A 14,480-nucleotide genomic window follows, 5' to 3' on the forward strand; every position below is an offset into this window, starting at 1 on the left:
CGCAATGCATCAGAGAGTCACAGGAAGAGTATGTTACAGAGTAGATGGCAAGCTCACCATATCCTAAAGATGGACTGTGGGGTTCACCAGGTATGCGTACTTGCTCCATTCCTATTCTGCCTATATATAAATGACTTAGAACGTCATCTCAGGATCTGAAATGTAGATGCACCCCCAAGGCTGTAGGTCTTTACCTGCTTCATTATACGCTGACGACTTTGTCCTAATGTCAAGAACCGGGGTGGGATTACAAAGACTTTTTTCCAGTTTTAACAAATTTATCTGTGATCTTGGGTGAAAAACAAATGTCACCAAATCACATGTTATGTTTGTAGGTAAATCACCATTTAAAACTGGGACATTTTATATAAAGAATGAAATATTGTTTCAGGTGCCAATTCTTTCTTACTTAGGCATTCTTTTTAATGAAAAAAATACCTGGTCCCACCTCGTTCCCGCAAGTATTGGGGGCTTTAATAAAAATGTGGAGGCCATTTTTAGATTTAGGCTCTCGTCCCATGAAAGCAATCATAGATATATACAAAGCACGAACATGCGCCGCAACTCTATATGGCGCTGGAGTCTGGGGCTGCTCTAACACTCTGGGCCTCCAGAGAGCTGAGAATAAGATGTTAAACGTGTGCTGACCCTAACTAAAAGTACCCCTGCCATTATGTACCATAAGTAATTGGGCGAAACACTATTGTCCTTTCGCATGCAATTAGCACCTCTGATGCTTTGGCGCAATATCTGGGTAAAAGATTAATCAGCCCTGAACCGTGACATGATTTTAAATTGTTTGAAACTGGATTGTGCAAAAAAAATTCCCTGGCTCTCTTACTTGCAAGATCAACTGGAGAAGTTGGGATTGCAGGATTATTTCAAAAGTTCTGGAAACATATCTGCAATTCCAAAAGATAAGCTTAAAAATGACTTCCTATTATATTTCAATAATGTAAGTGATAGCCAGGAGATGGTTAAAAAAGGGTTGCAGAGCACTCATTGTTAATTAGCTCCCCACTAATTGAATCTTATCTTTCTTTTTACTTTAACCAAGCCAAGATGTTTTACTTTATTAGGTTCAGGGTGGGAATTGCTCACATGTTGGTTTCGTATCTAAGTGATGCATATTGTGATGCTAAATTAGATTTGTGTCCATGCAACTCAATTTCTGCACAAAGTACCCTGCACTTTATGTTTTCCTGTAAACTTTACCTTAACCCGAGACACGCCTTTTTAAAACCTTTATTAAGATTTTTAAACATTAGAAAATGTCAACCTGCATTATGTCACCTACTTCTTTTAAACGATGAATTTACTTGTGTTATGGTTTATAAGTATATCTCCACTGCAGTTCTACTCCGTAACATAGTTGGAAAATGAATTCCTGGGTATTGATCAAGTTGGCTAAAAAAAATTCATGTTTATTTTTGTTTGTAAAACAATGTTTTATTTTGCTCTTTTATGGCTAGTATTTAGCTGAATAAAGACTTTTCAACTGAACATTGGGAGCACTATCCACCCCATCGTAATTTGTATTCTAGAGTATATTCGGGCAATAGCCAAAAAGGATGCAACGTATCCTGTGGCTAGACATTTCGCAGAAAAACATGGCAGCAATAGGGATCTACTGCACTATTTTGGTATTGACCAAGTGCCACCCAGTACGAGAGGAGGTGATAGAGTGCTCAAATTAAGAAGGCAAGAGTCAAGATATATAATTGATTTACAGACCAAGATACCAAAAGGGATGAATTGTGGTAAAGAGCTGGCAATACATTTGGGAGATTGGATGAGGCAGGATGTATATATATGTAATCATGTGAATATTTGTTGTTAGCGAATGAAGATAAAATGTTTATTATACGAATTGTTTAAAATTTGAAATATGTTCCATTACCAGAGAGGAGGAGAAGGAGTTTTGAATCAAAGTTGACTGTTTGTCATACGTTTATTGCAAAGGTGATTAAATCATATAGGCCGATACACGGTATAATAAGGATACATAGCAGAAATCTTCCTAGCAAATGTATACAAATTAAGGCCAATACATGGCTTAAATATGAGTGTATGGTGTCACCCAAAAAGAACAAGACAAATACTGTTAAATTTGGTATATGAAACTCTGGTGTTATGGATTTCGTTCATTAATGAAGCGATTGACATGCCAATTTGGCGTTAAATTGAAATAAGATCTGCGATAAGTAACACATTCTGTAATAGTGGACAGCTATATGCTATTGGGAGATGCACCAATATGGCGCCCATGCTTGCCAGACAATCTGCTGTCTTTAGCTGTCCGCTGTCACTGTCAATGTCGATACGCCTCATGTGATTAATTGTTGTTTTACATAAAAACTGCACCGTCCTTTTGGCGCGCTATTCGAACATTAGAATAAGGCGGATGCCGAAACGCGTCATGTTTGCTCGAAAATAAAGTCATATGGATGGAGAAAACCCCTGAGAGTACTTCTTTTCTTGAAGATATACAAACAAGAAAACTGAGCGTGGATACTTTTGGCGGAAGTACCTCCGCAATTAAAGCACCCATTCGTGACTGCGCTGGCAAGGTGCAACGGAGCAGACATATATATATATGTATATATAGGCATCTATCGAACATCACAGAAGTAGCATTGTGTAGGCTTATCACCGCCTACAGTAAACAGGACAATGCCATCAAGGGCATTATCAATACACAATGGCCTATTCTTTTAACAGATGCTCCACTCAAGCAAATACTGCCCAGTAGACCTAACCTTACTTAATGCAAGGCATATTCCATGCACAATGACCTAGTCAGAACCAGCCCCGAATGCGATAACAAATCAGTTGGCTATCACCTAAAAAAGTCTTTTACAGGTGCAGCATGTGTCGTGCATGCAAGTTTGGAGTGAATTTTACTTCCTACTCCACTGCCTTTTCTGACATTCCAATCAAACTCAGAGGTAATTTTACATGTCGTACTGAATATGCTGCCGTGTATGTTTTACAGTGAAAATATGGGTTACGCTACGTCCGGAGTACAAAGCTACAGGCGTATAACTTATTTTACAACACTTACGTGCAATGGTAAATTCAGATCCCACATATCCTGTCGCAAGACATATCAAAACAGAACACAATAACAATCTTAATGTTCTCCAGTACTATCTCATAGACAGTGTACCCCCGAGCAAACGTGGTGGTAATCGAGAAAAAAAGTTGAGACAACTAGAATCGCAATATATAGTTGAACTTGATACCAAGCACCGCAGGGTTTAAATTTATGTGAGGATCTGCATAACTATTTATAACTATTTGTAATTGTTCATAGTTCTATATGGTTTTGTTAAACTTACCGGCAGTGTGTCTACCTTTCTGCATATTATCCGTTTCCTTGACTCAGTTTGAACTGAGAAGGGTAGTAGCACTGTTGATGGCATGGATGGCTATTTTACATATGAATTACAACACTTAGTTGATCTCTCTAGCTCTACCGCTTGCAGTACCTGGGGGTTCCCAGGCACTTTTGAGTTATGAGTCGTAGGTTTTACATTAATAGTGTATTGCACTTTTACCTTGATATTTACATCAGCTGCTAACTGTACATTAATTTGCACTATTTATCCATGTATTTGCACTTTTTTGCACATTTGCAGTTTTTCTCTAAACTTTAGCATCAGTTCTTCACTTTAGGCTTTGATGATGTTTTTAATGAGTCTTTGTTATACATAATTAATGTGACAATGAACTATGAATTGAATGGTTACATAGCAGTATTTGCACTTTGAATTAATACTCATTAATTGAAATGTATTTATTTATGGCTTTTAAGGATGTTTTAACAATTGGCACACATTTTTTTATATTTACGAGGTTTTGTGTGGATATGTTTTTATGTTCCATTATAAGTCCATATAATCACAGCATTTGTGCATTAGATAGTTTGTACCTTTTAATGGAGTTTCCGCTATGTTTTTTCTAAAAATGAACGCATAGTCGGTTTTTAAAAAATGTTACCTTTTACTACGCATCGTTACCTCCAATAATGTTATGCCATTGTTTGCAAATAGAGAGTAACATCCATGCCGTAATAGTATTTTCTTTATGTCTATATAAGCTGCAGACTGGGTGCCACATGGTATTAAGGTAGCCAATGAATTCTGCACTCACATGTAATGCTATCGTGTGACCAAGGCCACTGCGTTAGCCAAAACGTGTCATGATCGACTACTCCTGAAACTAAAAAATCAATGCTGCATTGGTATAACCAGCTCACAAAGACGTCTGTTTCTCTTGCTGTGCACTAAAGCACATAAGAGTGGTAATTGGATATATATATATATTACCTAATGGCGGTCACCAGGAGGTTGTTATAGTTAGGATCTATTTTCCATAGGAAATCCCTAACATTCTATTTGGAATAACTTTGGCGCCAGTTGACGAATCTTCGCGAATTTTTCAAAACTTACGGTCAGCTCCGGTCCGCTCCTATTACGGTGATTCATCAAGCGGGGGCCGAGAAAAAAGGGGGGTCCCAATACGCGTTTTCCCCATGCGATTTCCCATAGGACCTTTAGCCACAGCTACAGCCCGAACTGCTAAACGGAATTACTCCAAATTTGGCAAAGAGGTAGTCCTCCGTTCAGACTCATGCCTTTTGCTTAAATTGTGTCAGTCTGTTCAGTAATTACGGAGAAAATTACAGTTAAAAGCATTTATATATCTATGTCCGCGGTGGATCGGTGCACCCTGAGCGCACCATGAGCGCACCATGAGCTCACCATAAGCACACCCTTCCGATCACGCGCTGAATGCTAATTGGCTGTCAAGTGGTTGTCAACATTCAAAACCAGGAACTGTTGGCAGCCCTTTTGTGCCTCCGTAGAAGGGAGGCTGAAGAAGTCAGTGGAATATGTGTGCAAAACGTAGAAAGGGGGCAGGGTATAAATACTTTTACCCTCTAGACCTGCTTAGGGGGTCCCACAAAATTTTATTATTTTCTTTTTTTATTAAAAGACCCAGAAAGTGCGTGTAGGGTGCACGGACTCTGCCGTAAAAAATAAAAATAAATAAAAGAGAGCTTTTTTTATAATTAGCCCCCAGGGGGGCTAAATACTGGGGCAAAATTATCAAATTTTATGGGGGGCCCAGAGGAGCTACAAAAAAAATAGTGGGGGTAGGAGTCTAATGTCCCCAAACCCGAGGGGACCACCACCCCCCGCCAGGGCTCTATATATTGTGAAAGGGGGCTGCGTGGCCCCCCTCCTGGAGCACTCAAGGGCAATGTCACCCCCCGGGGCTACAAAAAAAAATGGTTGGGGGGCTGCAAGGTCTCCAAAGACCTGGGGACCACCACTCCCCGGGGCTTTATGTATTGTGGGAGGGCCGGCTCCTGCAGTGTCCCGGGGTGTCCATCCCACCCTCCCATAGCAAGGAAATCTGTTCTCTCTTTCAAAATCTAAATCAGATTTCTTTTCCACATGGGGAGCTGCATGTTAGTAGCTCCCCATGTGGAAAAGCAAACGCATAGAAGTAGTTCACCAAAGGCGCTGGAGTCGTACACCCTCCAGATTATGAGTCGTGCATCCAGCACGTGCACACCAGGGGGCCGCACTGAGCCCTGCGCAACTTCTAATTTTACCGTAAAAAAAATAGCCCCTATCAGTAATTTTTAATATCCCATGGGACCCTATCCCCCGGGTCTTATAAAACATGTTGGGGACCTTGGGGTGAGCCACAATGCCCCCACGGTCCCACCGGCTCCCGGCGTCCTTCGGGAGTCGGCATTGCTTTTCCCCATGGGGAGATGCTAACTTGCATGTGGAAAAGCAATCTGGTTTGGATTTTGAAAGTGAGAACAGATTTCACTGCTCTGTCATTCAAAATCCAAACCAAGTTTGCTATGGGAGGGCGGGAACCGCAAGACTCCAGCCCTCTCATAGCAAACAGCAGTGTCTCGGGGGTAGGCACCCCGGGGCACAGCAGGAGGCGGCCCTTGGGGGCGTGGCAGTCCCCAGGGCCCTCGAGGGCTCCAGGCAGAGGGCCACGCAGCCTGCCTCCCACAATACACAAATCACTGGGGGTGGTGGTTCCCGGGGCTTGAGAGGGGTCGGTGAGGCCCACACACTTCTAATTTTGCAGGGGGGGCCTTGGAGCCCCCCAACCATTTATTGTATATCCCCGGGGGTGGCTCTCACTCTAGCATAGGAATCAGCAATGTTGAGAAAATCTTCCGGTAAGATAACAAAGGATTTTGAAGTCCATTTTCTGCGTTTTTGTTGTAGTTTGCAGCCGTTAAAGCGACGACAATTTTAACTCCGTCTTTGTAAATATGCCACTAAGTTTTGTAATGTCGACAATCTCGTCTTCCATTTAAATAGGCCTGAAGTATTTATTGAAGTTCATTGTGAATCGTGAAGCAACACTGTCTAATTGAGATCGATAAAGAATTGAATGAGTTGTGTGCATGTTGCACTTGTAATGTGCATAGGGGCAGATTTACAAGTTCATTGCATTACTATCGCATCACTTTTAAGATGGGAAAAGTGACGCGAAGGTGGCGCAAGGGGATTGTAAATCTGGATCACAGTGTTCTGTTTTACTATGCTTTCCTTTCTGTCTTGTAGAGGATCCTGGGTAAATATAACGGTTTTTGTACAGCCAGTACATTCCAACCCCACCCACGAATGGCTTACTGCCTGTTACCATAGTAACAGTTCATGGAACATTTAAGTAAGCACAGAGGTTAGAAGTTCACCACACTTTTCTTGCTAATCGAAACAGTTACTGTGCTGGAGTTTTAAAAGTTTTCCATAGGAACCTTTAGTCGTAGCTATAGACTCTGGTAAAGAGCTGGTAAAGAGTTAGCCTCAGTATTAAACTTCAAGTTATAAATATCATTTTTATTTCTAAATGTTTTCTAACTGTATTATTATCACACTAAATAATAGTGAAATGTCAGAAAAAGAAGACGTATATACTTTTTTAAATTAACTTTTATTGAAACAACAATAAATAACTGTAAACGTAACCTAAAGATAACAATGTAATAAATAACCAGAAACATAACTTTAAAAAAACAATTAAACAAATTGTGATATGGACTCCAATAGAAGTAGGGTAGGTAATCTTCAAAACAAAAACGAAAATAAGTGTTCAAAATTAGATCCATGTGACTAAATTAGGTTAAACATTACAAGTTAAGGTAAAACTTGGCAATAATTTTTAATTTGCACGTCTGCAGTGTGCCTGATACATTCCACCTCTCTTATAGGCCCGCGTTCAAGAGGTGTGTGTACGGAAGTGCCTACTGCATCAGATTTACAGTATGGACCAACAGGTCTTTAAAATGATTCAGACATGAGACAGAATTAGGTGAGAGATCAAGTCATTATGCAGGACAATATTCTTTAGGGCTTATTTACAAGCCTCTTGCGCCACTTTTGCATGAATCTTCCCATCTTAAAAGTGACGCACAAGTGGTGCTAGGGGCTTATAAATAAGCTCTTTTATTTTCAATGCATTTAATCAGAGGCATTGTATGTCTAGGCCGCTCTGCTTACCTTGTGTAAACACTGTGACCAACAGAATTCACAACTTGAACTCAGCTTTAGTTGTACACGGCAGAGTACAACTAAAGCATCCATAACTTTAAACGAGAAAGAGAATCGATGTGAGAGAGAGCGAGAGAGAGAAAGAGAGAAAAAAAACATTAAAACTGTGAGAGAGAGAAAGTTATAGATGGAGCAGTTAATTTTGGAGAGAATACTTGTAGCTCACCTTTTGCCTCCGTTGTGTGTCCAAGCATGTGATGGTTCATAGTGCACCCTCCAGTTTAGTGATCTGAAAGGTAGTACATAGAGTTAGGAATAACATAGTACAGTGGTTCCCAAATGTTTGACTCCTGAGGACCCCCACTGAATCACTACTGGAGTCCGGAGACCCCCAAGCAATTTTTACAAGACACAGACAGCAGAACAACATATTACCACCACGGGGGTGAGCAGAGCAGTTTAGGCATATTTCAGAGAGGCCTCGCGTGGCACCTGATATGACCCTCTCCTGTTAGGAGGCCCACTGCCCCCGTCCCCTGCCAACAACAAACTGTAAAGGCTACACAGTATAAGAGCTTGATATGTCTGAGTATGAAAGCTTGACAACAGACATAATTCACCCAAGGGCTTATGGAAAGTGAGCAATCGGACAGCAGCACGAAAATCCTACTGTTGATCCTGGCTGCATCTATTTTTACCCGCCTGCCAAGTAACGATAACCTATACACATGTGCCTTTCCGCAGCAGCAGCCACAGACACAAAAATCAAGATAAACAGCACTATAATTGCTTGATTTTTGCTCACAAATAAGTGTCACTTGTAGTCTTTGAATGTCACCCAAAATGTCATTGAAATTATGAAAATGTCACACATAGACAATCTGAAATATAGGCAGCTATGTTACATGAGGATGACATAAAAAGGAAAGACATTTTTAAAGCACACGCGCGCTTTTACTGTAAATGCAGTTCGAGAGGGATAACAGCCCACCTGCCGGTTGTACTCCACTTTCAGGGCAAAAGGGGACATATGATAGCAAAATGCCCCGGGTTAGTGTCACAAAGGTTTGTGTAAGCCGCAAGCTCTCCCATACTTCCTGCTCGGATTATCCTCTAGCACTCAGCACTCCAGCAGCGCTTCTCCAGAAATACCAGCATTTGTAAATAGCGGGAGGGTGGTGTGTGCTGATCTGCATGCAGCCTAACCTTAAGGAGGCGTAGTTGCAGGCAATGTGGCAGCAAAATTGGTGGCAGCTTTGGCAAACATAAGGTACTGGGAGAGTTCAGGACAGCAAGTGCTAGGCACTGGCAGCATTCCTACCTGCGAGTGGAAGGGGTCAGCAGCAGTAGGACTGCTGGCTTAGGGGGTGCCTGCCTTCCAAACTGGTTGAACTCTTTCACTTCCTTCCCAAAAAATAATAAAAGGGGAACGAAGGATCCAGGGAGCTGAGACAATTACAGTGAAACTTAGAAAATGAAAGAACCAACAAGTAACAACCTACATACAAAAGCTCTTGGTGCATCACGCGTGCGCTTCATTGAAAAAGCACATAGGCATTCTGAAACAATGGCAGCTATGTTACATGAGGCTGACGTAAAAACTGGAAAGACATTTTCAATGCATGCGCGCACTTTTACTGTATATACATGGGTACACTTAAATAAAACACTCACATGCAGTTCCAGAGGAAGAGCCCTCCTGCCAGTTCGAGGTGCTCAAATGCTTTTCAGCCTCGATACAAGAGGCACAGCTGCACTCTGCTTTAAGGGCAAAAGGGGATATATGGTAGGAAAATGCCCCAGGGCTGGCCGCAAACACAAAAGGAAACGCACGCACTGCTGTGTGAGCTCGACGTCGGGTAACGCCAGAAGTAAATAATAAAATAATAAGCCTTCAGGCCAATCACATTTCAGCTTGCACCTAAAGCTGAATGGTGATTGGCCAGATTGTATTGTGGTTTCGCCGCAATTGTATAGTGGTATCACCGCCCCGGCGCCAACATTCACAGCTGTGCTGTGCTGTGCTGTGAGAGCGCAAGAACGTTTCATTTTTCACTAGGACTGCAGTCACTCAAGTCCGTCCTGCGGACCCCCTGGGAATGCGTCACAGACCCCTTGGGGTCCGTGGACCCCAGTTTGGGAAACACTGGCATAGTACATACAACTGCACATGTATATTTTTGCTTTATTTATTTGTACACTCAGGATAATGTATTTCATCAACTTCCACTGTAAGGAGGTGTCTCTGTGCTGTTTTTCTTTCAAAGTAGTATATCCCATGCACTCCCACTGCATAAAGGTAAGTTCTCAATTTTGCATACCTAGACTGGTGCACCCCATTGACTCACAGAGTTCGGAGGTGAGTGTTTTTAAGGAAAGTCAGAGGCAGATTCCCGCCTACTACTACACCCAAACCTGAAGCTTTAGACCCCCTCTTCCCTCAACTTCGATCCACTCTCCCCCACCTGCCTCGCACTGCCTGAACCCTACTCCCGCCTAGAGCTTCTCGGCAATAAAAAAAAAACTCAGTCCACACCACCACATGCCCCCACCGCACAGCTCCCCCGAGCCTTCACCCAACACAGTGCCCCTACCAAACATGCGCCACAACTCCCCAAGGATAACACAATCTTATCCTCCTACTGGACCCACTCATCACAACCTCAAGAAGGCGCCTCACTGACAGGAACCCCTAACCTCACCAGTTCCCTCACAGATCTCAGAACCTCAAAATCATGTCAGGACCCGATCCTCCTCCCTCCTAGGATTTCAAAAAGAGACAACCTGTCATACACAATAAATAAGAGACAACACTGCTAAAACCCGACCTATACATCACAAGGTGAATCCCCCCAAGATGCCCTCAACCCCTCCCACGACTCAATGGCGCAGCGACTCGCGTCATTTGAAACCCAAATAGACTCGATCTCCCGGGGCTTAACCAAAATCCTCTCTAACCTAGGTAAAGCTTGTAGATACCACCAATCTCCTCCCTGGGTTCCCTCCACAGCCAACACTAATGAACAGAAGAACCCCCCCGGCCCTCAGAAACCCCTGTAACTCAACCTCAGAGACCCCCCGGAAGGGGCTCGGAACGCTTGCCACAAATAGCCTTGACCTCAAGACCCAACAGAACAGAAGCAGTCATGTCCGACACGGAAGCAGCCGTTCTAGCCTCTTCTTATGATACACCACCCTCCGACTCCCCTAAATCCAAAATCCAAGTGATCACAGGTCTCTTAAAAGACCTCCCCTACACAAAACCACCAATACCTTCCAGTCTGACCACCATACCTAGGGGGCCCAAAGAAAAGACCGCCAGCAACAAAGAGCCTTTCACCAACTGCTTACTCATCAACTGCAGGTCGGCCTCTTTGAATGCAACGGAACTAGCAGAGGCCATCCTCTCGCATGACATCGACATTGCTTTCCTCACGGAGACCTGGTTCAATGAGCTATCCCCCCATGTTTAGACATGCTTGTACCCCCGGGCTTCTCCCTCATCAACAAAGACAGAAAAGGCCAGTGAGGGGGAGGGGTAGCTATCATCCATGAAGACAACATGGTCATCACGGAAATAAACTCATACGACTACAACACATATGAATGTCTCTCAACCAACATCAAGACCAAAGATAATGGCTCCTTACTTTGTCACCTTCTCTATCATCCTCCAGGAAAAAACTCAACATTCAGAAAGCAAATATCCAACCTGATAGCTCAAGGTGCATTTGGCGATGCCAAGAATCTAATTCTTGGTGACCTGAACCTACGGTGGAATGAGACCAACAACCCGCTAATCCAATCGCTATCCAGTCTCCTCTGTGACAACAATTTAACCCAGTTCTGCAAGAGAAGGAGACATACTACAAAGGAGCCATCCTCGATGCCATCATCGCACAAAGAAACATAATCACTATCAATCACATACTCCCCATTGACTGGTCAGACCACCACATGATCTTATTCCACATAAACCAACTTACTCTCTCTCAACCTCCTCTGCAAGACCCCCCCAAATGGTTGAGAAACCTCTCCCATGTTCCCACGAGAGTCTTCGAAAAAGAGATAAGCTCACTTCACGACAACACTGAGCACCTCTCCACTAATGACCTCACTGATTGTTACAATGCCAAGCTAGTATCCATGCTTGACTAAACAGCTCCCCTAAAACTCAAAAAGAGTAGAGCCATCCCATCCAGATCATGGTTCAACTCGGAACTCAACTCTGAAAGGAGATTACTAAGAGCCAAAGAAAGAAAGTGGAGAAATAACCCTACTTGTATTCTTCGCGTTGAACTCAAATCAGCCCGCAGGAAGTACAACAACCACATCAAAAACAAAAAATCCCAAAAACAGACCCAAAGAGCTCTATAGCATCATCAGACAACAAACCTCCAAGCCTGTGTCCTCCTCTGTGCAGGCGTCCAAAGAATTATGCAACAAGTTCGCCAATTTTTTCACGGATAAGATCACAAAAATCGAACTCTCACTGGACGGCATCAACACGCACCACACAAAGAACAGCGCGGCTGGGTCACTGGATCTCCTGGTCCCTCTCCCAATTCCTGGCTTAGTTTCCATCCTATTCAAGAAAATGAGTTAATCACGCTGTTCTGCACCTCCAAACCCTCAGCCAATGTCCTAGACCCCATTCCTCCCCTACTGACCAAAAAAATGAAGCACGCTTTTACTCCGCTCTGGAGCACGATCATAAATAGCTCCCTAAAAACGGAGTGTTCCTGACTGCCTCAAAATGGGTCAAGTCATCCCCCTGTTGAAAAAACCCGGCCTAGATGCGACAGATCTAAACAATTTTAGACCTGTGTCAAACCTACCCCTTCTCTAAAAACACTTGAAAGATGCGTACTACATCAACTAACCCAGCACCTGGACAACATCAACCTCCTGGACCCCCAACAGTCTGGCTTCAGAAAAGGCTGTAGCACAGAAACAACGATTCTCAACATCGTCAACGATATACATGGATCACTGGACTCCAACCAATGCTGCTCCCTCATTATCCTTGACCTCTCTGCAGCATTTGCTACTGTTGATCATAAACTCCTCATAAGGGCTCTCCAAGAAAGAGCTGGTCTTGGCGAGGTAGTCCTCAAATGGTTCTCATCCTTTCTTCACAATCGCACACAAAAATAAAAATAAAAAACTTCACTTCCGACCTCCAGCAAGTCAACAGGGGAGTCCCTCAAGGCTCGGTGCTTTCACCGCAACTCTTTAACATCTACATGGAACCTCTCTCCAAACTACTCAGAAAAGCCAACAACCACTTCCATCTCTACGCTGCTGATACCCATAGCTATCTGGAAAACGACCTCTCTCAAAGACATACAGAGACCTAATGATGTCTTGAAAGATGTCCAACTTTGGTTGACAAGCAACCACCTGAAACTAAACCCTGATAAGACTGAAACACTCCTCATCTCAAATAAGGAAGACAATCCCCAAATTGCCGAGTGGTTAAAGGCCATCGATGCACTCAACGGGAATCTTACTCTAGCGGACTCTGTCAAATCTCTAGACATCACTCTAGACCCAAAACTGAATATGACGACACACATTACAAACTCGGCCAAAAGTGCGTTCCTTAACCTCAGACTACTTAACAAAATACAACCCTACATTCCGCCCAACAATCTCAAACAGGCCACCCAATCTCTGGTACTGTCAAGACTGGACAATGGGAATGCAGTCCTCTCAGGAATTACAAAATCATATCTGTCTCCCATCAAAACAATGCTACATGATCACCGGCATCAAGAAATATGATCATATCTCCCCCGCACTCAAGGAACTTAAGTGGCTTTCAGTTGAAATGCGGATTAGCTTCAGAACAGCCTGCCTCACCCACAAATCCCTTCTCACCGGCAAACCTGAGTACCTGGCAAAAAAACTCATAGAAGCCGACCTGTCCAGCCACTTGAGAAGTTCAAACTCTCTCCAACTCATCCCACCTAAAACTAGAAGAAAAAAACCTGCAGATCGATCTTTCACCGGAAGCACTCCCAAAATTTGGAATTATATTCCCCCTCACATCAGAACCATTCCCTCTTTTGTAGAATTCAAAAGCCAACTCAAAACTCTGTTCCTCAACCGCTCCCTAGGAAGTGGCTAGTGTGGGGCAAATAACAAACATGGAGCTCCGCTCCAGCTCTAAGACTCTGAAGATCCTCGAAGGCCAAAATGTCCTACACTACAATGTGTTGCTCTTTTATTTTTGCTCTCCTCTGTTGATATGTCCCCCCTCTATTTTGTATCTGATGGTTAGCTGTGCTGTTCCTACTGTAAAGAGCTCCGATATCCTGGGGTATGAGCAGCGCTATAGAAAACTTCTTAAATAAATTTAAAAAAAACAAGCTCCTTGCGCCACTTTTCTCATGTTAAAAGTGACACAAAAGTGCTGCAAGGGGCTTTTAGATCTGCCCCTCAGACTGTTGTAACCTATCCTCACTGCTTGGAGGTAATTGTACATTCCTACGCAGTGAAGCTGCTGCACACTACCCACTCTCTCCTTTCACAGATGACTTGTCGTTGTTTCGGAAACAAGCTTATTTGCTCACCATGTGCCATTGGAGTGATTCAAAGAGGGTGCACCACATGTCGAAGCAGCCTTCTCAGACGTTACGATGGCCACGCTTCATCGCAGAATCCACGAACGTAGAGCTTTGTAGGTGTTTTTGGGGGGATGACGCCAATTTGTGAAACACAACCTGTGAGATAAAAAGGAAGTTAACGTTGTGTGTCATTTCTTTATCAAAGGAGAGAAGAAGTCAGAGAGTGACTGAAAAGAATGTTCGGAGCTCACCTTTCTGTCACCTGTGTGTTTTTCACCATGTGCCAGGACATAATGTACACTGAAGCTCTACACATAAAAGATAGTAAAAGAAAGATATTATGATTGATATCTGTTACTATCTTAATGTG

General features: G+C 43.2%; 1 protein-coding gene across 1 annotated transcript in view; it reads left to right on the forward strand.

Moving 5' to 3' along the window:
* The window catches only part of PKHD1 (PKHD1 ciliary IPT domain containing fibrocystin/polyductin), a 2,083,594-nt gene that overhangs the window by 1,061,918 nt on the left and 1,007,196 nt on the right, over window positions 1–14,480 (forward strand). The gene's annotated exons all lie outside the window — the stretch shown is intronic.

This window comes from Lissotriton vulgaris, chromosome 6 (genome assembly GCF_964263255.1).
Source record: "Lissotriton vulgaris chromosome 6, aLisVul1.2, whole genome shotgun sequence".
Lineage (NCBI taxonomy): Eukaryota > Metazoa > Chordata > Amphibia > Caudata > Salamandridae > Lissotriton > Lissotriton vulgaris.